The sequence below is a fragment of the Furipterus horrens genome, unplaced genomic scaffold (genome assembly GCF_987537825.1).
Source record: "Furipterus horrens unplaced genomic scaffold, mFurHor1.1.pri manual_scaffold_2, whole genome shotgun sequence".
Classification (NCBI taxonomy): Eukaryota; Metazoa; Chordata; class Mammalia; order Chiroptera; family Furipteridae; genus Furipterus; species Furipterus horrens.
This window is the reverse complement of record NW_028327172.1, coordinates 58,232,327-58,257,533: the sequence shown is the minus strand read 5'-3', so window position 1 is coordinate 58,257,533 and position 25,207 is coordinate 58,232,327.

Genomic DNA, 25,207 nt, shown 5'->3' with positions numbered 1-25,207 from the left:
TAACCCAATTTAAAAAAACGGGCAAAGAATTGAATAAACACTTCTCCAAGGAGGACATACAGATGGCCAATAGACATATGAAAAAATGCCCAACATCACTAATCATCAGACAAATGCAAATTAAAGACACAATGAGATATCTCCTCACACCTGTCAGAATGCTTATCATCAATAAGTCAACAAACAACAAGTGTTGGCAAGGATTTGGAGAAAGGGGAACCATTTTGCACTGTTGGTGGGAATGCAGACTGTTGAAAAGCAGTATGGAGATACCTCAAAAATTAAAAATGGACCTGCCTTCTGACCCAGCAATCCTGAATCTGGAAATACATTTGAAAGAGCCCAAAGCACTAATTCAAAAATCATAAGCACCCCTATGTTCATTGCAGCATTATTTACAAGCACTAAGATATGGAAGCAGCCCATAGATGAGCAGATAAAGCAACTATGGATCATTTACACAATGGAATACTGCTCGGCTGTAAAAAAGAAGAAAATTTTACCATTTGTGAGACCTGGAGAACATTATGCTAAATGAAATAAGCCAGTCAGAGAAAGAAAAATACCATATGATTTCACTCATATGTGGAATGTAATGAACAAACTGATCTAACAGGCAAAACAGAGGCAGACTCATAGATGGACAGCAGATGACAGCTAGTTGGGGGTGGGGTAAGGTGGTGGAGGGATTAAGCAAAAAGGAGAGAGGACTCATGGGCATGGACAACAGTGTGGTGCTTGCCGTAGAGAGGGAGGTAAGGGGACTAAGTGGTAATGGAAAAAAAAATACAATAAAGATTAAATCTGGAAGAAGAAGGAGGAGGAGAAAGAAGAGGGAGAGGAGGAGGAGGAGGAAAAAATATGAACAATATAAGGGTAATAAGTACATATCTATCAACAACTGAATATAAAAAACAAATGAATAAGCTGAACAGAAATATAATCATAAACACAGAACATTCTGAAGGTTGCCAAATGAAAGGGAGGTTGGGGGAATGGGGAAAAAAGGTGATGGGATTAAGAAATTCAAACTGAGGTCTAGTCAATGTGGTTCAGTTAATTGGGCACCATCCTGTAAACTGAAAGGTGTCTGATTTGATTCCTGGTTAGGGCATATGCCTGGGTTGCAGATTTAGTCCTGGTCAAGGCGTGTATGGAAGGCAACCGATTCATGTTTCTTTCTTTCTGTCTTTCTCCCTCTTTTCCCCTGTCTCTAAAAAAAGCAAAATAAAATTGGTTGTTACAGAATTGTCATGGGAATGTAAAATAAAGCATAGGGAATATAGTCAATAATAATCTAATAACTATGTAGTGTGTAAGACAGGTGCAATATTTATTGGGATAATCACTTATTAAACTATCTAATGCCTAATCACTGGTGTATACACCTAAACTAACATAATAATGTGTACCAACTTAATTGAATATTAAAGAATGGTGAAAAAATAAAAATTGCAGGAAAAGCAAACAGAAAAAAATATTGTGAGAATCAGCAGAGTTGAATAGCCAATCAGAGTAAATATAACAAAAAGGCAGTGGGCTGCATTTACTAGAATTTCTCCCATAAGAGTTATTATATGTGGTAGAAAGAATTGGGGTAGAAAGGACAGGTTAGATACTAGGGAGTATGAGAGCAACAGCAGGTGTCTCCTAATCTTTCTTCTTAGTCTTGGAAAGAAGGAAAACAGAGGGACACTTGCATTTATTAAATACCAACAATGGGTTAACTGCTAGCCTTTGCAATAGAAAATATTATATTATTTTCAGTTTTGTAGAATTGAAATCTGAGACTAAGAAATATGAATAAACAATGGAGCCAGGATTCAAAACCAAGTTAGTCCCTTTCTGGGATGAGAAATGAAACTACCTCAAAAGGAGAAAAAGAACAAGGATATCCAAACCAGGAAAGGGGTGTGAGCAGAGGGGGAGAGGCTAAGAGCTACTGCATATTGCCAGTGTTGAGAAAAGAGTTAAGCAGGAAACACACATCCAGGTTTCTGGCTCTATGGGAGTACATTAGCTTTAATTTGTGGCTAGCTCTCTGGCAAGCAATGACGCTGCTCCACTGGCAATCATCTCTTTCCAGTTGAGTCACTTCCAATATCATTGCTTTTTTAGCTTTCTTGACTCATTTTTCTTTATAAACATATTTATCAGGTAAAAATAAGTTGATTCTAATTAGACTCTATATTTCCTTTTCTATCATGACTGAAATAAGCTGAATTCTATTATTGATTTTAGCTGTTTCCTAAAGCATCTTGGCACTTCCTTTATGATACATACTCATTGAGAAAATTTCCCTCTGTAAGACCTCCTTTTTTTATTATTTCCTCTGTGTTCATTCTATTTCAATAAATGTGTAATGAATTTCCACCATGTGCCAGATAATGAGCAAAGTGTTGGGAGTAAGGCACAGACTCCTACACTAATAAAAGTAACAGACACTGTGCAATCTTCTGGGGAAGAAAAGTGAGGTGTCATTGACCATGAAATTCTCAGTATGGAATAGGGGGTGCATTCAACTGAACATGGGGAGTCAGGAGACTTTCTAAAGTATCCTGCCTTGTTCTGAGGAGAATTGGTTAGGCTGAAAACTATGTTTTGCAGAATCCCTTTGCCTGTAATGGTTCTAGGTTAGAGTAGGTCAAAAGAGAAACTTGCGCAAGATCTAGAAAGCAGTGACCATTGCCCTTAGAAGATATTTCCAGTCAGTTATGGTGATGGGTACATGCAGACTTGACTAGATGAAGCCAACTTGTTCTTGCTCTTCTCTGGTTTGCACCCAGCTCATCTTCTCTTCCTAAACATGGGTTGTGAATATGAATAGAAGCCCAGGCCCACTACCACGTGGTTGGCAGCAGCCCAGCAGAAATGGTTGCCACACAGAGGCAACAGTTTTCTATAGACCATCCCACAAGTTCCTACTCTATGACCCCACCTAGCTGTGTGGCCATGTTCGCCTTCTCAGATTTCCCCATAAGCTCTGACTTGTCCATCTGTGACACCTTCTCTGATACCTTGACTCCCATTGCCAGATGTGTACTCCCCCAGTTTTTTCCCCAATTATGTAAAGTTTCATTTCTAGCATAAATTCTTTCTCCCATAAAACTCATAGTGGCTAGGTTTCACTGACTGTTCCTGACTAGTACACATAACAAAAGAAAAAAATCAATGGACAACATCTTTAACAAAATTGGGTATATTTTATTCTCCAATATCAAAATACAAGATGAGGATAAAATCCCTACATCAATAAGCCTGTGTGGTATTTCTAATGGTACAGGAGTAATAAAAGGAAGAATAAGATAACTTTTGGTGGTTGCAAGAATTGGGAAATCCAGAAATCACCTCAAATACCCCTAAAAAGAAAGGCTCTCACTCTGAAAGGAACTTGGCAACCAGATATGAGAAATACTCGTATATTAGATCTTTAGAACAGGATGACAGCTATGGGGAGTGGTTAGGGAGTGGAGGGATTGAGCAAAAGGAGAAAGGACTAATGGGCATAGACAACAGTGTGGTGACTGCAGTGGGGGGAGGGGACACAGGGGGATAAATGATAATGGAAAAAATACAATAAACAAAACAAAAAAAAGTGAAAATCAAATCACAAACTAGAGGAAACTGATTATAATATATTGAAGTCACAAATGATTACTAACCAGAACTATTGGCTCTGACCTTTTTAAAGAGATCACACTGTTGTTCCACACTCCCTGTGAGAGCTGTTCTAAGGGAACACAACTGGGAGGATTACTGATCCAGATCTGTGGGTTGACTTTATTTTTTAAGAGGCACTGCATAGTTTACAATATCAAGAAAGCAATGAAAGTACAGCTCCTTAGTCACTTGGCTGAGGAATAATGAAGCCTTCCAGACTGGAAGTGTTGAAGTGGTAACGCACATGCCTCCTTTTGAATGGCAGTGGGTAGCAGTCAGGGAGGGAGGGGCCAGGCCCATAAAGATGCCCCTAAACACAACTAAAGGAAGCCACACACAGAGACCACCCTTCAGGTGAAAAGAGTATTGGACAAGCAGAAACAGTAAGTCTTCCTGGAAAATAAGTTGGACTTGGGACTGTATTTCTTTGATCGATCTTCCTACAAGAATATCATGTTGCTTCTGAAAAGAAAGAAAAAACTTGTTTTAAAAAAATAGAAATGGCTTTGAAAGCTCCAATTTGGGTAGAATGATCAGAGGTTGTTCTGGTGGCCTAACCCATATGGGCCCTCACTAATATCTTATAAACCAACTCTTCCAGAAGACAGAGTCATACCTGAGGAAGAACTTGTGCAAGTAGATTCCTTACTGAGCAGTGAAGGAACGTTAGGGGTAAAGAAATGCCAAGTTCTACTGTGAGATGTGATAGATGTTACAGAGTGAACCTGGCTACAGGTTCCATTAGTCCCATCTGGGCTCACCAAAACTGTTACAGAGCGAAAGGGGGTTCTTTCACGTGGTGCCTTGGTGTAAAACCCAACAACTAGTGTTGAGGAAAACAGGTCTTAATTTACAATATTCCAACCTGGGGAGGACAGTGAGCACTTAGCTCAGAGCCCTGTTCTCCCACGGGACCCAGCACTTCCTTTGTGCTCCAAAAGGCTAGAAGCCAAAAACATGCCCAGAAGTTCCCCATCCCTTATCTGTCAGCTGTCTCCTTCAGGATCTGGGGTACAATGTTATCAGCCTCCACATAACAGTCCAGGAAAACATGTGCCGTGTTGCACTGGATCATGCATGGTTCTCCCTTTGCCCTTTCAAAGCTGCGTGATGTTCTCCCTTTTCAAAACCACATGGAGAACTCTCTTCTCAAAACCTCATGGAAAACCTCCTTCTCAAAACTGCATGGAGAACTCGGCTAAAATGTCTACCACTTATTTTTAAACCCCTGACTGTATCCTCTGATGCAGTGGGCATGGCAACCAGTGCTGATCATTCACAGAACCTTGCTCAGGCTCTGTGTGCTCTTTCCATACCATCCCATGGTCCAAAAACCCCTCCCATCTTCTTGGGGCCTTGCAAGTATCAAAGCCATTTGTGTAACAAGGACACTAGCCAGTAGCCACAGGCATGTGAAGGCATCTTAAAAGCTGTTTCCTTTCACCATCCCCCAACTTGCAGGCTCTGGGGATTTTTGAACACCCCCATTCAGGAACAATAAGAAAAGGAATATATTGGAAACTACTGTGAAAATTACTACACTGAGGAACCATATTATTTTCTTAAGAATATTCATCTTAAAAAATCTCAAACCTATAGAAAAGGTGAAAGATTAATATAGAGAACATCCAAACTCTTTAGCTAATATTGACAGATTATTAATATTCTGCCATATTTGTTCCTTTCTCACACATACCCATGTGTACACATATACACCTTTTTTTCCCAAACCATTTGTTAGTTTCACACATCATAATATCTCACCACTGAGTATTTGAACAGGTATCCCCTTAAAAAAATAACTACATTCTCTATGTAAGTATAATACCTTTATTACACCCAAGAAATTTATCATAGATATTTTATCTAATATGTGGCCATATTCAAATTTCCCAATTGTTCCAATAATGTCTATTTACCCCTTATCACCTGAAGTTCAGTCTGCAGGCTGGGCAGCATTACCTGGACACTCATTAGAAACACAGAACCTAAGGCTTATTGAATAAGATCCCAGTGGTTCTAAACACACTTATGTTTGAGAATCACTGCTTTATCATACTTTTTTTCCTTTCATATTTAGGATACTATTAAGAAAATAACATAGAATTTAGGTGTCTTAACTCCTTAGTATCCTTTAATTCAAAGTTCCTAACTTTTTTATTCTCTTTAATGGCATTGGTGTTTTTACAAAATTCAGGCCATTGTCTTATAGTACCCCTACATATGTTTTTGTCCAATAGTTTTTTTATTATTAAATTCATGAGTCCTCTATTTTTGCAAAGATACCCCAAGTCTTAAGCCAATACTTACTCATGCTTCCTTCTATCTTCACATAACCATGCATAATAATAGTGGCTGACATTTATATATGTACTTTTATCCGTTATTGTATTTGCTCTCTACAACTCTATAGATAGCTTGTACTCTTAGCCCTAACTTAACAAAAGAGGAAGGAGAGGCATGGTGACACCCACCCACTTCCCGGGGTCACTATCATTAAGTGGTACAACGGTCTGAGCAACCAGTACAGTATGGTGCTTTCCCCAGAGTGTTACATGAAAACCTCCAGAAGTTCAAACTGTAAATGGAGATGGAATCAGGTATCTGGTGATCATTAAAATGCCAATCATTCTAGTTACTAAGGAACATTCATCCTATCTTTACTCACTGAAAAGATAATTAAAAAATAACTGATTACTAAAAGAACAGAAAAGACTAACCTGTCTACTCTTCCCTTCCCTGAATGTAAACTTTGGTGAAGAGCTAGACACAATAGGTACTTTAGAACCTGCCCTAGGCAGGTGTGTGTGTGTGTGTGTGTGTGTGTGTGTGTGTGTGTTTCCGGGACCTGTCCTGTATGCACCTCAGTGGAGGAGCCCGTGGGGCAGCACAGCTGTGGCAGCTGAGATTTCCTACAAGTAGTAAGCCTGAAACACTTCAACACAAAACGCTCTGGGTGACCTCGATTTCTAAATCAATGGGAAGACTATGTCTCAGGGTAATTTTTAGGATTAAATGAGCACCAAAATGGCAAACAGTGGTACATATTCATTTTTAAAGACTAAGATTTTTGTCTCCAGGAGGCATTTTTAGTCTCAGTCTTTGGAGCTTGAGAGAAAGATTTGAGACAGAAAAAAAAATGGCATAAAAAGAAAGGGCTTCACAGTGATGGGGAAGAGTCCTAGGAACCCACTTGGTCTAAAAGTTAGCCACTGCCTAGCTAAAAACCAAACCACTTTAGTATAGTCTCAGAAAGCACTTCTAAGGCTTTTTTGGAAACTGTTTGTAGGCCAAAGGCATTGGTCAAGCTTCCTGACATTTACGAAGTATTGAACCTGAAGGATATCAAAAAATTGCACAAATATGGGCAACATAATTAGGAGATATAGTAATAACCAAAGGGTTAAAAATATAATTAATAGAGAGCCTGAAACTAACAAGGGCAGCCTCTGTACTTTAGGACTGTGAATACTGAATATTTAGCTAGCACTTGCCCTGTACCAGATACTCTTCTAAGTGCTTTAAATGTATTAGCTCATTGAATTTTCACAGACTCCTAAAAAGTAGGTGACATTATTATTTCTATTTTACAGATGAAGAAACTGAGAGTCAGAGCTCAGTTCCCTGAGCAAGTCAATGACAGAGACTAGTTTCAAACCCAGGTTACGTCACTCTACCCTGGGCCTTAGCCAGGACACACTGCAGTGCCTCACACGTTAAAGGACAGAATGGTCATGGTTATGGACAGAAATACTGAAACCCACTACAGGGGCCATGTCAGAAATGATGCATGGAAATAGCCAGTCTGACCCAAACTATCTGGGAATATAGAACATACGGGACAAAGAACATAACAACAGAAATGATAGAATGATGCAGATCAGGGAGGGGAAGAAAGGGGAGGGGAAGGATAAGCTGGAGGGCAGGCACACAGCTAGGCTGCATACTTCTTGCAGAGGGAGGGCTTCTCTGCTACAGAGCAGACCCTACTGAGGAAGGATGGTAGTCACAGGATCACCATTGTTGGGGCTCTGCTCATATCTCTTCTCTGTTACTGGCTGGTGCACCACCCCAGCTGCTTCAGGTATTGCCTCCTTCTCAGGAGAATTGCCCCGACTAGGCAGGAAAGCTGCCCAGCCCAGTCCCACCTCCTGCAGATCCCTACAGTATGGCCAGTGACTGACTGCCTGGGGTGAGGGTGGGGGTGGGGGCAGCAGAGGTTGCCCCGCTGCCCTAAGGTGAGACTAAGACTGTAGGGCTGTTCATGCTTCAAAGCTTCCCACTGAGAACAGATTGAAGTGAGTTTCCAGCTGAGACCTCATTCTTGATTCAGTTTTTCCACTGCTCTACCCTGTTCTTACTCTTCTCTAAGTAAAACCATAAAAACCAACCATTTTAAATGTCACTCTGACTATAGCTTACATTTTTGTGCCAAACTGTCCTTTACCATTCTCTGGAGCATGATCATTTGCTTTCATCAATCAAATCACAAGGTCAGCTACTATTTTTTAGATTCTTTATTATGCTCCAGCCACTAGGATAAGCATTTAACACCATCATCTCATTTAATCTTATAATCACATGGTGAATATTATTATCCTAAACTTAATTATTAGAAAATGGAGATTTTGAGAAATTAAATGACCGTTCACCGTCACTTGGCAAATATAGCTTCAGAGGCTGAATAAGAACCCTGAACACTCACCCCAAACTAGTGTCCTCTTCACTCTACCGCAGAGCTTCTGTAAGCAGGTCTGCATTAACAGAAGTATCGCTTCTCCTTGGAAAATGCAATGATTTTTTAGTTATCAGGCATATTACAGCAGCAGTGTTAGTGTACAATTTTGATAAATTGTATACCAGGTATTTATTTCTTGTTGCTTTCATTGATTTTGTTGTTGTTGTTGTTGAGTTCAAATATTTGTATTTACTGAAAAAACATTGGAGTGCATTCAAGGTTGTCTCTAAGGACATCATTATTGTTCATTTGAATTCTGTTATGCTTTCTTGAGACACATTTCATAACCTACAACCTCCTTATCTATGCAGCACAGCCCACCTGATTGGCCGTGTTCCTGGGCACCTATCTCTCTGATGTGTATCAGTGAGGGAACTGTGCAGGACACTTCTAGTATTAAATTCACAAAGCAATGCCTGTTACCAAATGAAAGGCAGCTAGGCTAAACTAATACTATTAAAAATTACTACTATAGAATATGTTAATAGTCAGAGAATGCTGTCCATTATAATTTTAACACAAACAAATGAATTATGTAGTGCTTATCCTGAAATGATATAGAATTGTTCATCTTTATCATATCTGGAAAAGGAGGGAAAGAAGGGGAAGGGGCCTAGTCAAGGAACTAGTATAAATGACACATGGACATGACAACAGGGTGGGGACTGACTGTGGAAGTGCAGGGATAGGCGGGTCAGGGGAGAGCAATGGGGGAAAAATGGACAACTGTAATAGAACAACAATAAAATAATAATAATAATAATACCTGGAAAAACATTAGGTCTTTCTAAAATTAATAATTTTAGATTAGCCATGATATCATTTAGCCTTTTAAAGTAAACACTAATTTGGGACTGATTTTATTATTCACATGCTCACAATAAATATTTGATACGAGTGCCTCATCAGGCAGAAAAGATTCCCATGGAGCTGTTTACTATACTTCTACACAAAGGCTTTTACCGTCTGTGAAAAAATCTGGATATGCCCCGATGCCTGCCATATGAACATCATCCACGGTGAGTCACTGGTGAAAATGGCTCAGGAACAGTGCCATTCAGGGGTGTATTGAACAGATTTAAACCAAATCTGAAATAAGCCTTATGTTTAGGATGCAGCCAGTCATGCTCACTTTGGTTCTTAATTCAATTTTTTAAAATGCCTTTTGTCAAATTAAAATAAAAATCATGCCCTGGCTGCTGTGGCTCAGTGGATTGAGCATCGGCCTGCGAACCAAGTGTCGCTGGTTCGATTCCCAGTCAGGGCACATGACTAGGTTGCATGTCGGGTCCCCGCGCAAGTGAGAGGCAACCACACACTGATGTTTCTCTCTCTCTCTTTCTCCTTTCCTCTCTAAAAATAAATAAATAAACAAAACAACAAGAAAATAAATAAATAAGTTATTTAAAAAATAAAAATAAAATAAAATAAAAATCATTCTTGTGTCTGTACTCTTATTGTCACCAGGGCACCATCACTTTGGTGCCTCCGGCTTTTCTGGCCATTCATGTTCTTTTATTCTTGTTTTGCTGTTGGTGTTTCTAAGCTAAGATAGCATCTTATTTATATTTCCTAATAACATTCAACATTTAAAAAGATGCCCATGTAAACTGCAGCAGAAATACGACTCAGGCAAAGACAACACGATTGCTCCTGTCCTCTGCCCAAAGCAGCTCTTAGAGTCAAAGCTGGGGACTGGGAGGGAAGTAGGGGGTTGGCAGTGGCAGCTTCGTAAGCACGTGGGAGTTTTTTCCATCTGGGTGTTTGTGTACAGAATAACCACTGTAGTCTGTACGCTGGTGCTTGTTGCTCAGATCAAACGAAAACTGTGCTTTGTCATTGACCATGGAATCATTCAATTCTGTGTTTTATGCAATCGGATTTTTATTCCATTCATAGCATTATGTTTGTTTTATACTGCATCATGGAAAATGGTTTTATAACCATATTTTATGTACAGACTGTTTTTTTTTTTTTTGTTTTAAACTTAAACCTAAATCCCAAATACGGGATTTATGAGAAAATAATTTTTATGTTTAGTTGATTTCGCCTGAGGGTCCAAATATGATTCAAGTTGTTGTTTAGTCTGTTTGTCAAAGCATGTCATTGTGCATTCTGACTGCCGACAGGACAGGCTGTGAACTGTCTAGGTTCCAGAGAAGCAGACTGGTCTGCTCTCAACAACTTCTTTCCGCCTTCTGCCACCTGCTCTCATTAAACAGTGATCAGAACTAGGCTACTTCAGCTTAAGAAAAATGTCAGGCTTCTGGTGAAAAAGACTATATCTACACAACAAATCCCCAAATACATGATAGGTACTAGGATTCTGAACTTGATCCAGAAGTTTGTGGAATACACACACACAGACACACACACATTTTGAATCTGTTTTAGTGTCTTACAATAGAAAGCATAAATTAGTCTACAAAAATATTATATGTTTTAAGTATAATTTTATAAAAATATACATACAGAAAAATGGACAAATCGTAGAGACATAGCTCAGTCCATCTTCTTCCAGCCTCTCCTGCTTCCTCACTTGGCTAGCAGTGTGGACTTCTTCAAGCGGTTTTATTCTCATGGCTGATATCCTCAGTGAGGTCTGCTTTACTATTCAGGTTGCTATAATAGCCAACTAATTAGACTCTCCTCCTGCTACACATAATCCTATACTGCCAAATTCCCCACTTGCCTTATCCTCTTCTTGTGTGTGTGACTAATCTCTATTATAATAGCTCCATATAATAATGTCTGCTTTGTTTCAGACACTGCATGCATTACTTATTTTTGTAATATTATACAAACACTAAGTGTTGTTATTCCCATTTTTTAAATTAACCGACTTTAAATTTATTTTTTATTTATTGATTTTAGAGAGAGAAGAGAAACATTTATTTATTGTTCCACTTACTGATGATTCATTGGTTGATTCTTGTATGTGCCCTGACCAGGGATTAAATCTGCAACCTTGGCATATTAGGATGATGCTCTAACCTACTAAGCTACTCGGCCATGGCTATGTTATTCCCATTTTACATATAGGGAAACTGAGCCCTGAGCCTTCGAGAATTTACATAAATTCCCCACAATCCTGTAGCAGCATGAGGTGGGGCTGGGGTCAGGACTCATTTTGCCTGTCTCTAAAACCTCAGCTTTATCCATTTTACTCTTTAATTTAATGCCTAACGCATGCTCAAAAAAGTATTTACAGTAATTTAAATTAAACGATCTCAGTCTCTTACTTGTGAACACCCTGGTTATACAGTTCAGAAAACAGCAGAGGGCAGAGCAAGAGCTTCACAACATTCCATAAACTAGACAATAAAATGCTGTAAAACTGCAAAATAAAAAGGAAGTGTGCCATGCTGTCAACATTATCCCAAGGCCATGTTGAACATGTCGAAGGATGTTTTCATCAAGGATACTCTGAGTTTTAGAAAAGCAATTCCCATTGCTGACAGTGAGACTGTGCTAAAAATGGCATCCCCACTCCCCAGCTTCAGCTCCTCTTTATCTTACCTAATGCCACATCTGGGTAAGCAGACCATAGCAGCTACAGCCAGCTGTGTGCCACTTACATCTGCAAAAACAGTGGGTTCATCAGGTGAGCAACTTGCTCAAGCCACATCTTTAATCCATTCTGTGGAGAGAAAACTGTGACTTTGGCTCAAGGATGAAACTGTTACCCCGCCTCATTCTACCATTCTTATCAAATGTGTCATTTCCACATTTTGCAATGGAAAATATCCAAGTCGACTCTCCTAGCTGGCTTCTCTAATTTGCAGAGCAATTACTGAATCTTTCTTTCTTTTTCCTCAATGGGAAATTTATATTGCCTAGGATCAAAATTCTGACAGAGGGGTTGGGGAAGGAGGCAAGTCATGTTAATAAAGCTAGGCATAACTAGTTATTTTTTGCTTTGCTTTTTTATTGTGCAAAAATAATGGTTTTCATATTAAGAATGTTATATATATAAATTGTGCTGTTTACTAATCCCTACATCAATCACTAAAACAATAAATTACTTAAACTGAGCATAAAATGTATCATTTACTTGGAAAGAGACTACATGTATTCACAAATATTTTCTTATGTGTTTATGTGGATATGTAGCCACATTGTCCGGGCTAGCACATCCCAGTGTAAAACACACTGCTATGCTTCACTTTGCTTTGTTTCACTTCTCTTCTAGGTTGCTAGGTAAGATAGAGGGGGGAGGGAGAGAGAGAGAGAGAGAGAGAGAGAGAGAGAGAGAGAGAGAGAGAGAGAGAGAGAGAGAGAGAGAGAGATGGAGAGAGATTTGCAGTGATTGAGATGACTTTCATAGTTGGGATTACAAAAGGAGAAAAAGGTTTATTTAAAAAGGTAGAATCCCCATGCTGGAATGGGAACTCTGAGAGTTTAGTTTTAGAGACCTGTGCAGCAGACCAAGGGGACACAGAGTGGGCTCTGCAGTCACCTCTAGTTCTTCCTCATTAGGAAGCTGATGATCAAAACAACCTATGCACCCCTATGTTCATAGCAGTGCTGTTTACAATAGCCAAGTGCTGGAAACAGCCTAAGTGCCCATCTGTAGATGAGTGGATCAAATAACTGTGGTGCATTTACACAATGGAATACTATGCAGCAGAAAGAAAGAAGGAACTCCTGCCATTTGCGACAACATGGATGGAACTAAAGAGAATTACGCTTAGCAAAATAAGCCAGGCAACGAAAGAAAAATACCTTATGCTATCACCTATTACAGGAGACTAATAAACAGCACAAACAAATGAGCAAAATTGAACCAGAGAGTGCAACAAGAATGCCAGCCTATTAAACTAAGCATGCTGTTGTCCAGGGACAGCCTACTGACCTGGAGTCTGCACGATCCTTCCCCATGTGGGAAGGCCACCCTCCCCTCCACACCCCAACTCTTATTAGGGATTTCTGGACCCAAGGGTAGGTAGGACGACGACCATGTCCAGCTTGAAGCAGCTAGAGGAGCACGAGACCTTCGCCCATTGTCCTTTATAAGATTATAAAGGGTCTTAAGTCTGAGAGGGGGGAATTGTTATAAAAAAATAACTAATTAATTTTTTTTTAAAAAGAAGAATATAGGAAAAGGTGAAGCCAGGGAACTTGTATGCATGACCCATGGACATGGGCTAAGAGGGCCGGGATTGCTGGGGGAGGGAGGGTGCTGGGTGGGGTGGAGCAAAGGGGGAAAAAAATTGGAACTATTGTAATGGCATAATCAATAAAATATACAAAAAAAAAAAAGGAGCTGGTGAGACTCTCTGTGTGGTCATGAAAGAGTCTATATTAAAGCTCATCTTACGTGGCTTTCTTCAGAAGGTTTTCTGTTATTTTTATTCTACATGATGTAATCTGGAACAAAACCAACCAGTTCTTGTTTTAGAAACTTTCATTGCCAAGGCTAAGCATTGCTTATTTACTCAAAGTATATTCAATTACTCTGTGACCTTGAGCAAGTTATTGATGTTCTCTAAGCCTTAGTATATGAATCCATAAAACAACAACAATAATAGTGCCTAATCTCTTAACATTGTGAAAAATAAATACAACAATATCTTTAGAGTGCCTGATATAGAGTAGATGCTCAAAATACAGTAATTATTGTTATTTTAAAATATTACCACATTTCTCCCACACCATGCTGTACTTTCTCTATCAAGGCACTCATCTTACTTCATTATAATGGCTCATTTCTCTTTCATTCTACACTATAAGCTGTAAGAGTGAAAACAGTGATACATAGTAATAACTTCATATGCATCTAGTGAATTAATTAATTAATATATGATTATTGGATCATTATTAAAGGACTTCTATATTTTGTTTCCCACCTGTATTTTCTATACCTGTTGGTGATGGCTGGACATTCCACAGCCCTTCTTATCTCTAAATTCAGTGTTGGAAATGCAGCATGAAACAATGCTGTGTGTTCACCAAACCATTTAAATTTCCTCCTGGGCACGCATGATAACCACATTTTTCAGTTCTCTTACAACTTGAAGTGGATGAAAGTAGTGAACCTCATTTCAAGTCCTGGCCATAGCATACCACACTTTTCTTCCCCACTCTTTCTAGCCCCATTTTGAAGCCTTGAAAAGAAAGAGTTCAAGATGGTAGAGCCACAGGATGGGAAACACTTACTTAGCTCCCCAGGTCATGGCTAATAAGAGAATCACTCAAGGGGCTGTCATGTGCAAAAGAAGTTAAATTTCTGTGTTGTCGTTGACATTGTGGGGTTTATTTTTACCATATTTTGCTTAGACTATCCTAGCTAATATGCTGTTTTAAGAACAGGAAATATATCTTATATGACCAGCAACACTATTCTTTCTATGTTTTATGCTTGAAAAACTATCTCCTATGGTAGTAAATCAAAAGAACTTCAGAAAGTCCTGTTTAATCACTTTCTGCCAAATATTACTCACTCACTCACTCACTCACTTATTCATTTATGTATCTATTGAAATAATAGCTGATGAGTAGGGTCTGCAAAGACCATTAGTCATAGAGCGAACAAGGACTAAAGCCAGATGAACAAAAGGGGTTCCTTCCCTCATGAAGCTTACTTTTGTGCAGGACACATGCTGTAGATAATTTAAATTAATGAATTTATAATAAAATATCAACTAGTGTTTACTAAAAAATAAATTTGGGGCTTTGTTTTATTTCAATGGTATTCCTAATACATAAGAACACCTACCACATAAAAGATGCTTAATGGTATGGAATAATATAGGATACATGGACAAATCACTGTGTCCTCTGCACTCATGTTGAGAGCTCAGTAAATACGTTGAGCAACATTTTATGGATGGAGTGTTGGTTTAAAAGATATTCTAGATAAGATATTAAGGTCTTGGATGCTTATCCAGCTGTTGATAGAGCAGTTCTTTCACTTCTTTGCCTCCTCTTTATTTTTCTACTTTTATTTTTATCTGTTTTACATTATTTTTATTTTTATTCATATCTTCTGATCCTAAACCTATGCTGAATTTAGAAACTACATCATATCATATAGTATTGCTTTCTGTTCTTTAGTTTCTCCTAATTTTTAAATTCTCATTGTTTCATTATATCAATGTTTCCTTGGCCATAGTGTTACCAAACAAAAATACGGTTTTGGTTGCCCATTGACACAAAAGGTAAACTCAAGAGGCAGAGGCTACTGGGAAAGAAAAAGAGGTTTTTATTTGAATGCTGAACATTCTGGGAGAATGGGGGACTCCCCATCTCAAAGCTCATCTTCTCTGCAAATTCAGACAAAGTCAAGCCACCCTCAGCAAGACCAGAACAAAAGGCAGTGCCCAAAGTCCCTGCTCCATTTTAAAGTATCATCCTTTGAAGGCCAAGGTGGCTGCTAAGTGGCCATCCAGGTAGCTTAGCTTGTTCCCAGCTGCTGTATGGCTTCAGGCTCCTTCCTGGAGGCTGTGTATGGAGCCAGTGCAGACACAAGCCATGCAGCTGCTAAAGCCATAGTGTTGCATGCTCCCAGGTGAGAGAGTGCACAAACACAGCAGAGGATGCTCCACCAGGTCAGTGAGAGAAAGAAGAGAGAGAGGGAGAGGGAGAGGGGAGAGAGAGAGAGAGAGAGAGAGAGAGAGAGAGAGAGAGAGAGAGAGAGAGAGAGAGAAAGAGAGAGAGAGAGAGGGGGGGGGAGAGAGAGAGAGAGAGAGAGAGAGAGAGAGAGAGAGAGAGAGAGAGAGGGAGAGACTCCTTTCAGGCCACATGACAGCTAAGGCCATGTGACCCATGGAGAAGACAGGCCAGTATGTGCACCATTTGAGAGCAGGTCTCAAAAAGTGAGCAACAAGCCAGAGCATTTCTTTGTCCCCCTTGGACTATATTTGTTTTGGGTGTGGGGAAGGCCAGGCGCTTCCTCAGAATGACCAATTAATTTCCCAAACATTTGAGCATTTTGGGTAGGCTCACCTCCCAACCAGTCCCTTCTTTTCCCAGGCCTCTTTGGTTAGCACCTCCCTCTGCTGCCCTTTTAACTTTTATTGTGTATATATCTGCCTTCCCCTGGTCCAATCTTGAATCTGGTACTGGAAGGGGGTAGGAAGGCTCCTTATTATCCAGTTACCTTGCTAGCCTAGTCTGTGCTCAGAACCTCCCCCTGCCACCATCATGGCCAACAGGAGAGACTCTTAGGCATTCTGTCAACTTCATGCTTCCCATGCCTTAGTCCCAATATTCAGTGAGTTGCCCACACTTGGGGCCCACAGACAGTGACTGAACCAAAGGATTAAGTAATAGGACCCTGGAAACCCTGCATGGCCTCTCAGGTAGTGCCAGGGACAGCCTCAGTGGGAGGGGAGGGGCATCTCCAGCCAGCAGTAGGACCTCCAAACCAGGAGGAGAGTGTCGTCAAGGACTCAGGCAATGCAGCCTCATTGACCTGCAGAAGTGCAACCTGGCATTGGGAAACAGATGTCCTCACCATGGCCCTGGGTGGTTTGCAAAGTCATTCTTTGCTGCACACTCTGACCCCTGTCCCTGAGGAGCACACGCAGCTCCCAGATCTGATTCCCATGGCCTAACTCTATCTCCCCTGTGGTGCCTCTTGTTCACCACCCTCAGCCCACTCCCAGTGGTCCAGACAGGCTATCTATCAGTATCAATACTATGAATGAAAATAGAACTATAATAATAACACAATTGTTTCTCTGGTTCCAGGTACTTGAGAATTATTAGGGGGTTGTTTCTTATGACCTACATCAATTGTTAGCTATCAAGTGATTTTTTTTTCTTTGTATCCCCCCAGAAAAGTAATTGCTTTGGCTTGTGGTTAGATTCCTGTTACTTTAATACCAAAAGCCAAAGCCATGATCTTGCACCTGCTAAATGCATAACAGCCAAACCTTGCAAATGGTGCTCACTCTGATGCCTATGCCTCACAATGTTCATGGCAAGGATACTGCTGCTCAATGAACATGCAAAGGGCTGGCCAGCATCTGGGCAGGCTGCATCATCTGCAATAGCAACTGGTACCAATCTTCTTTACTGCCATAGGTTTCCACTATCCTTGACCCAGATCAATGCCTCTCCTATCTCCCTTTTTAACATCTATTATAAGACGTTTTCTCAATTCCTTACCAGCCCTACAAACTATCCCAGACAGACCTGAATCTTAAAGACACCCTTAGTATTCCAATATAATTCTATGTTTCTTGGGGATAGGACCCATCATTCTGGTATCCCCTACTTCTACCGGCCCAGTTGGTGGCACACAGAAAACCCTAATAAATGAAACAAGTTATTCCTATGCTTTTCATGGATGTTAAGTAGAAGTTGGCTTTTGGAAAATGTGAGTCTGGCATGTTGTTTATTAATTTGTATACAGGGGTAGGTATGATTCTAAATTGGGTGCATTTCAGAATTCCCTACATGGCTTCATAAAAATTCAAGTGTCTGGGCCCCATCACAGAAATCATACTTGAGAATCTATTTGCTAAATATAGGGAACTATATTTGTAAGATCTCTTCAAAGGATTCTAGGGCTACCAGTTTGCAGATTGCATGTGAAAACCAATCTACTGGGGCAATGTAATATTCAATTGAATTCTACCCACATTTATGAAGTACTTACTTTTTGTTAGATACTATGCTAAATGATGTGGAACAAACTGAATCAGGTCATTTCTCTTCTCAAAATATATAGGGGGGTGAGGTCTGAAATGTAAAAGAACAATTAGAATTGGATGTGATAATGAAAAAGAAGTCTCTGCAGCAGCAGTCTCTGTAGCTGCTCTCATTTTGGTCAGTCTGTCATTGTTACTTTTTCCTGTCAGCCACAGAACTTTAGCAATAGGGGCCACTCCCATGGAAACAAAATTAATCTATTTTGCTAAAAAGTCCTTGAGTTATTTTTTCAGCAAATGGCTCTGTGAGGCATGGTTTTGTGAGCTTTTCCTCTCTCCCCAAGATGACAATAAATCTGGCTGAGATTAAAGTGGAATTTACTCTACAATAGTCCTTCTCTATATCGCGGCCTCACTGTATCATGGGATTTTAAAAAATATTATATTTAATTATTTATTGCAGATTTTTCGCTATATCGTGGGATTTTGCGGTACTGTATATGTATGTTATTAAAGTTACATAGATTTAAGAGTGTAGAATAAATGTAAGGTTCCTACTTTGCGAGGGGGTCTAGAACGTAATACCCGTGATAAGTGAGAGAATACTGTATTTCCCTATTTTTATCGTTCTTTTTTAAAAAATAATTTATTTATTTGTTTGTTTGTTTATTTTTAGAGAGAGGGGAAAGGAGAAAGAGAGGGAGAGAAACATCACTGTGTGGTTGCCTCTCACTTGCACCCCCAACTGGGGACCTGACGTGCAACCTAGTTATGTGCCCTGACTGGGAATCAAACCAGCAACACTTGGTTTGCAGGCCAACACTCAATCCACTGAGCCACACCAGCCAGGGTTGTATGGTTCTTTAAGACCACTTTGAGTTCAACACAGCTATCTGGAAAGGATTCATTTAATTTTCATTGATTTATTTTTTTACATTTTAAAAAATTCTGTGTGTGACCACCATGGACAAAGCTTCATAAAATTGGCCTGGCTAAAGTCTAGAAACACTCTAGGTGGAGTCTGCTCTGGTTATGGCAGCGGCAATCACTGACAAGATATGCCATTCAGAGCAACTTTCACTTCCAGCTTCAACTCTAGATCACTACATATATCTCCAAGACTGAATGCCCCTCCATCACCACCACAGCAACCCAAATGTTGCCATGGAAATTCTCTGTTAACCAGGGAATTGGTTTACTGAATCCTTGAGGGGGAGATAGCAGAAGGAGGTAGATAAGAACATAGATGTGGAAATTAGATGATGTAGGTTCAAATCTTAGTTTGACACTTGCTGGCTAGTTTACTTTTGGCAAGTTCATCTCTGAGCTACATTTGCCTCCTTTGCAAAATGGAAATAAGAACTTCTATATAATGGTGATGCTGAGAAAATAAAATAATGCCAAGAAAGCTTAATACGTGGCAGCTATCTGCAGTAGGCAGAAAAATGGTCCCCCAAAGGTATCTATAAACAAATCCCTGGAATTTGTGAATATGTTACTTTTACATGGACTATCACTGGATGGGCTATCAGTGGTGGGCTGGAGCTGCCTGGAAGGTTTTACACCATGGAAGTTATTAAATGCTACATCCAGGAATGTTTTAGCCCCTGGAGAGCATTTACCAACATATCACCAGCTGATTTGCAACTAGTCAAGCAGTTTGATCCTACTCAAGGCTGTTAAGGTTAGGGGAAATAGCTAATACACTAATTCCTTCTAAGTGCAAAGCAGATACTATTATTCACTTTATATAAATAAGGTGAGCTTCGGAAAGATAAGATGATTGTCAAAGATTACACCAAGTGAGGGGGCCAGGGCATCCTGATGCTAAAGCTCTTACTTTTTATGTTATTTTACATGGATGCCTGGCACATGTGTGGAATATCACTGTGCTTAATGAATATGTGTTGAATAAATAAAAGATTACACATGCCACACAGTTTGGGAGCAGAAAGTATAGAAAACAATTTTCCTTAGCCTGTTAATCTTTTTTGAAGAAAAGGCCTAATTGTAAAATTAGACTGAAATAATCAGCCCAAAGTAACCCTATGAAATGGAAAAAGAGAACTGTCTTCTCACGGATGCCCTCATGCTAGGCAATCAGCTAAGTGTGACAAAATCACATTCATTTTCTCCTTTAAAGTAAACAAAATCCAGAAGTTTTGTAATTATCATCCATCTTTTACATGAAAATAAGAATCTGAGAGGCTCAATAACTTTCAAGTTCTTGTAGTCAATGACTGATTTATTTGGATTCAAACCCAGGTATGTTTGATCCCAAAGTCCACACGATGCACTATGTTAATCCAAGGAAAAGCTGGGAGGCTTTAGTTGATCACCTGCTATTGCTCTGGGCTCTCTTGCCTTTTCCTTCCTTTAGTGGCCCAAACAGAAATATGTTGTTTAACTTGCCAGAAATTGACTAGTACTTGTCATGCGCTCTGCAGAGCACCATACCTCTGGTGTGATGTGCAGAAAGTATTTGAAAAGTAACAGAGTGCCATATTTAATAGCTGGATTATTAAATCTGAAAATCCTGGTGTAAAACTCTGTCTCTTCCTAGTGGTATGAACATGAGTAATTTATATCACCTCTACAAGTCTCTTCTCCTCTCCTGTAAAATCAATAATAATAACCACTTGGTAAGATTGTTGTTGGGATTAATGGATATGCTCCGTCGTCGGCAGCCGTCCGTCTCGAGAGACGATGGTGTAGCTTCTTAAGAGTCTATCTGCACCGCCGAGAATGGTTGTGCAGTCCGACTCGGGAGTGACACAGTATCTGTCTCCTCCCGTGTTGAATCGACATCTTGCGATGACACTGGGGTGTCCTCTCCAGTGAAGCTGAAGCTACAGAGCCTGGGCAGGGTGATATGGAGGGTCTGCTGTTGCCCATGCAGCAGACCCCCCCTCTCTTCGCAGCTGAAGGGTCCAAGGGAAAGACGGAGTCAATACAGCTTGGCTTCAGGTGCGCCGCAGGAGTTGCCGGTGTTGACTACAACGTCAAACCGCCTTAGGGACTCCGGCTCCGGATTTTCTGTCGGGGTTTACTCCCTTAGCCTTTCCCCTGAAGAGGTATGCCGCAAGGCAGCGGAGGTTTTTTGGAGTCAGAGTTTTCCTTCTCTGATGTGTCCTGACTGGAAGATCGAACCAGCGACACTTAGCTCGCAGGCCGACGCTCAATCCACTGAGCTAAACCAGCCAGGGCTCAATGGATATGCTATACCCTACAGAACAATACTTGAAAGGCTACAGGATCATGAAAACTTACATGGTGACTAGTCTTGTCATGGCTAGACCTTGCTCTTTGAAACACACAACTGGCTGAAAAGAGAGAGAAAATTCATAAATGCATCTCAGGTTTATATGGAGCAATCTGAATGCAGGATTTTATCATATATCAATCTTACAAATTAAGAAAATATAAGCAAAATAGTAATACAAGCAAAAATTTAATAACAATATATAAGCAACACCAGTGTAACTATTCTGTACAACTTTGGTCTAAGAATCTTCTAGTTGGTTCTTTTCTGTAAATATTCTCCCTTGCTCCATCCAGGGCAATAGTGATTCAGCATTTCTAAAAAGTGCTCTACTGTTTTCTTTGAGATTTTCTCCCAAGCCCCAGACCTCATTCTACATGTTTTAGTGGTGGTGATTTTTTGATTTTACAACGCATAAAAGAAGGTTTTTAGAAACCATCTAGGCCTTATATTCCTTTTTCAAATGTTCCTTACTGGTTTGTTGGTAAAAACATCAAGTGACAGCAGCTATAAAATCATTCCTCCAAGAAAATGTATTCCCTTTACAGATAGGTTCATAGTGAGAAAAAAAAAAAAAGGGATCTTTGAAATTTATTAAATCCAGTAAATTGTGAACAGCCAGGAAAAGGAAAGGACATTGTGATCAGGCCCACCACCCTCTGTGTGGCCTTGGACATATTACCTAATCTCTCTGAGCCTCGATTCCCTCATTGCAGACTAAGGATAATAATGTATACTTTGAAGGAAAGTTAGGAGAAGTGAACCAGATTGTACAGGTAAAAGCATCATTTATACACCATTCATCCCCTTTCCTTCTTCTTCAATTGCTTCTCTGGTACACTTCCAAGAGCAAGGTGTTTAGAAGAAACCTTCCTACCTGCTTCTTCCTCACTCCTGGCATCATGCAAGGAAGCAGGCTTAGCACTGCTATGAGGGAAGGAGGAGCAGAGAGGCTTGACTTACATCAAGGATTATCTTATCCTCGATGTAATATGTTAGAACCAGCTACTGATACACCTGTTTGATGCACTGGTTCCCTAGAAGGTGGAGTTAAGTGCTGCACTATCATACTGATATGGGAAACAAAGAACAGTGGAGACATGGGTCACTTCCCAGGAAATACTGAGGGTACCCCTGGCAATTAGTGCTGTCTGCAAGCAGGAGCTTGCAGTGCTCAGACAAAGCAGACAACACCACTTCAATGAAAGATTTCTCCCTAATTAGCTCTCATGTAACTAAAGGGAAAAACACACACAACTGAAGACTCAGTAATAGCTTTGTTTTCACATTCCAGCAACAGCTTTCCAAGTTTGAAAACATGGCTGTGAAAAGGGATATGACCTTCAGTTTCTCTCAAATGAAAGTACTGTTGGTGATCAGAAAGGGAAAGGGCTCAGGCAGAGGAGCCCCTTAGCTTTCCCCCACGTCCCCCTGCCCTCTGACTAACTCCAGCGGGTAGCTCTTACTTTGCTGGAGCCGAACAGAACTCCTTGCCACAAAAACCTATGACCTCCCAAAGCACATGTGCTCTTCCCTCTGCCTGGGATGAACTGCTGGCTTTGCCCTGGTAACTTACTTCTCCTCATCTTTCAAGGTTCAGTTCAAGACCAACCAGCTGTTCCTAACCATTTAAGCTGGTTTATTTTCCCCGTCTGTGTGTACATCAATCGCAACCATTTTGAGCACCTACAATGTATGAGGTTGTTTGCATATATTATGTAACATAATCTTCATAACTTTTCTGAAACAGAGGTATTATCTCCAATTTTATAAAAGAAGCACACAGAAGCCAAGGAAGCTTTCCCAGCTAACAGAGTAGCTAAGCAGCAAAGTACAAGTTTGAACTCACGTTTTTCTGACTCTAAAACTAATGCTCTTTCTTCTACATCATACTTGCCCTCACACAGGCCATCCTGCATGTGTGTGCATGCACATGAGCATATTTGTTTTTCTCTTGTTATTTTTTTCCTTCTAGAATGCTTATTAAGGACAGATGTCATAACTGTCCCCTATATTCGCAGTTATCTAATAGGGAGAACCTCAGAATGTTAGAGGCATATGAGTGTTTGTTAGTCATATTAACTGTATAAAATTATATAAGCTATAAGTGTTAGAATATTACATTTTTTATTCATTTAACAAGTATTTGACAAAGATATTCTATGTACAAACACTAATGGAGGTATTAGATTTATAGAAGAAAAAGTACCTGCCTTCTAGGACGCATGGTCTAGTGGCATTATAGAGAGAATCACTTCCACATATTTTTATACAACTGTACATAATATGAAGAACTAAAAAATCATGGAATCTTAAGGCTAGATAAGACTTCAGAGGTCATGTAATTCAGGCTGCTTATGATACATATGAGGAAGTAGTGCTGGAAGATTAAGTATGTTGTCCAAGATTAAATATATTTTATTTTAAAGTCACAAATTTGTTATTTGTCTCAACATCCTGCCTTCCAGCTCATTGCTCCATAAAACCTAAGTCCAGGGCTATGCGGGGAGAAATGTGTGAGCTCATACTTTGCTTACCTTTCGGGTTGAAAGACATGGCATATCAGGATACACATTTATCATTTGAGATGAAATTAAAATGATAGTATAGATAACGGGGCATTAACAGATGAAGGAATTCAACAAATTTATGAATGAGGGAAGGCAGAAGTGAGTGTTGGATGCTGAATGGGGACAGAACAAAGTGCAGTTTGGAGACACACTGAGGGCCACAGTCCTGGAGTGGTGTCTAGCTAAAACCTTGAGAGCTTCTGGGTACAGAGGTGGCAGGTCCAACAGAGGATGGGAGTGACGGAGGAAACTCCCACAAAGAATATATGTACACAGAAATGTCTTTCAAATCCTTATGCATATGAACCCATGGGTGGGTATTTTTTCTTAATTCCCCAAGAATTGAAAGATTCTTTTATAAAACATCTTGCTGTCTACATGCAATTATCAATAGTTCTGGTTTTATTTCTTCTGATGATTGTTTTCACATAGAGGAACACTATATTTATTATTTAATTTCTTCTAGTGTAGACTTTGTATTATCTTAAAAATGTATCATCTTATATGCCACAGATTTCCTAGGAGTAGTTCCAATGTATATAGATTAAGGTGAAAATATTGCATAAAATATGTTGCCTCTTAAAGGGATCACTTTGAGATAGATGTACCACAATCATCTGAAGATATAAATTCTGTTGTGTTGATTAAAGAAATAGCCTTGGCACCTTATACTCCTGCCTGGCAGCGATGATATTCACTTAAAATTCAAATTTGGGGCAATAGTATTAAAATAACATCAAATATGTCTACTATTATGTGGGAGGTATGTTGGATGACTCATATGAAGAGTATTTTTTCACATGTGAATATCTATTATATACACACACACATATCACACATGTGTACACATGTATTCGTTTAGTCACCATAATATCTCTATGAAGCTAGAACTTAATATAAAATGTTTAGTATTGTGAAGGAGCTAGAACCATAGCTATATTGAATTTCTTTTCTTTGAAAAGAAAAAGGATCAAGTAGCTCTTATTACAAACAAGCCTCCTGGAGCAGCCACCAGTCAGGTTGTATTAAGTTACCTCAATTTCTGTAAAAGAAATCTGCTGTTTTCCAGTACCCTCTGGCCCTGTTTTGTAGGGTTGATGGAATTCAACAGAAATGGTTACTTGGAATAACAGAGTGAGTCTGTTTAAAGAGGAAAAAGCAACCCCAGGTATGAATTGGGGTGAATTGCTCCAGCAAGGACTCTGGAGAAAGAAAGCATCTTGTTTCACATATGAGGGTAGTTGCTAAGTTGAACGCATGAAACATCCTTGTCCATATCGACTGAGTCAAACACAGCACAAGTGATGGGGGTGGGGGTGGAGGTGGAATAAATATTCAATCGCCCTTTTCTCGGTGTCAAATGCAGTATACAGATTGG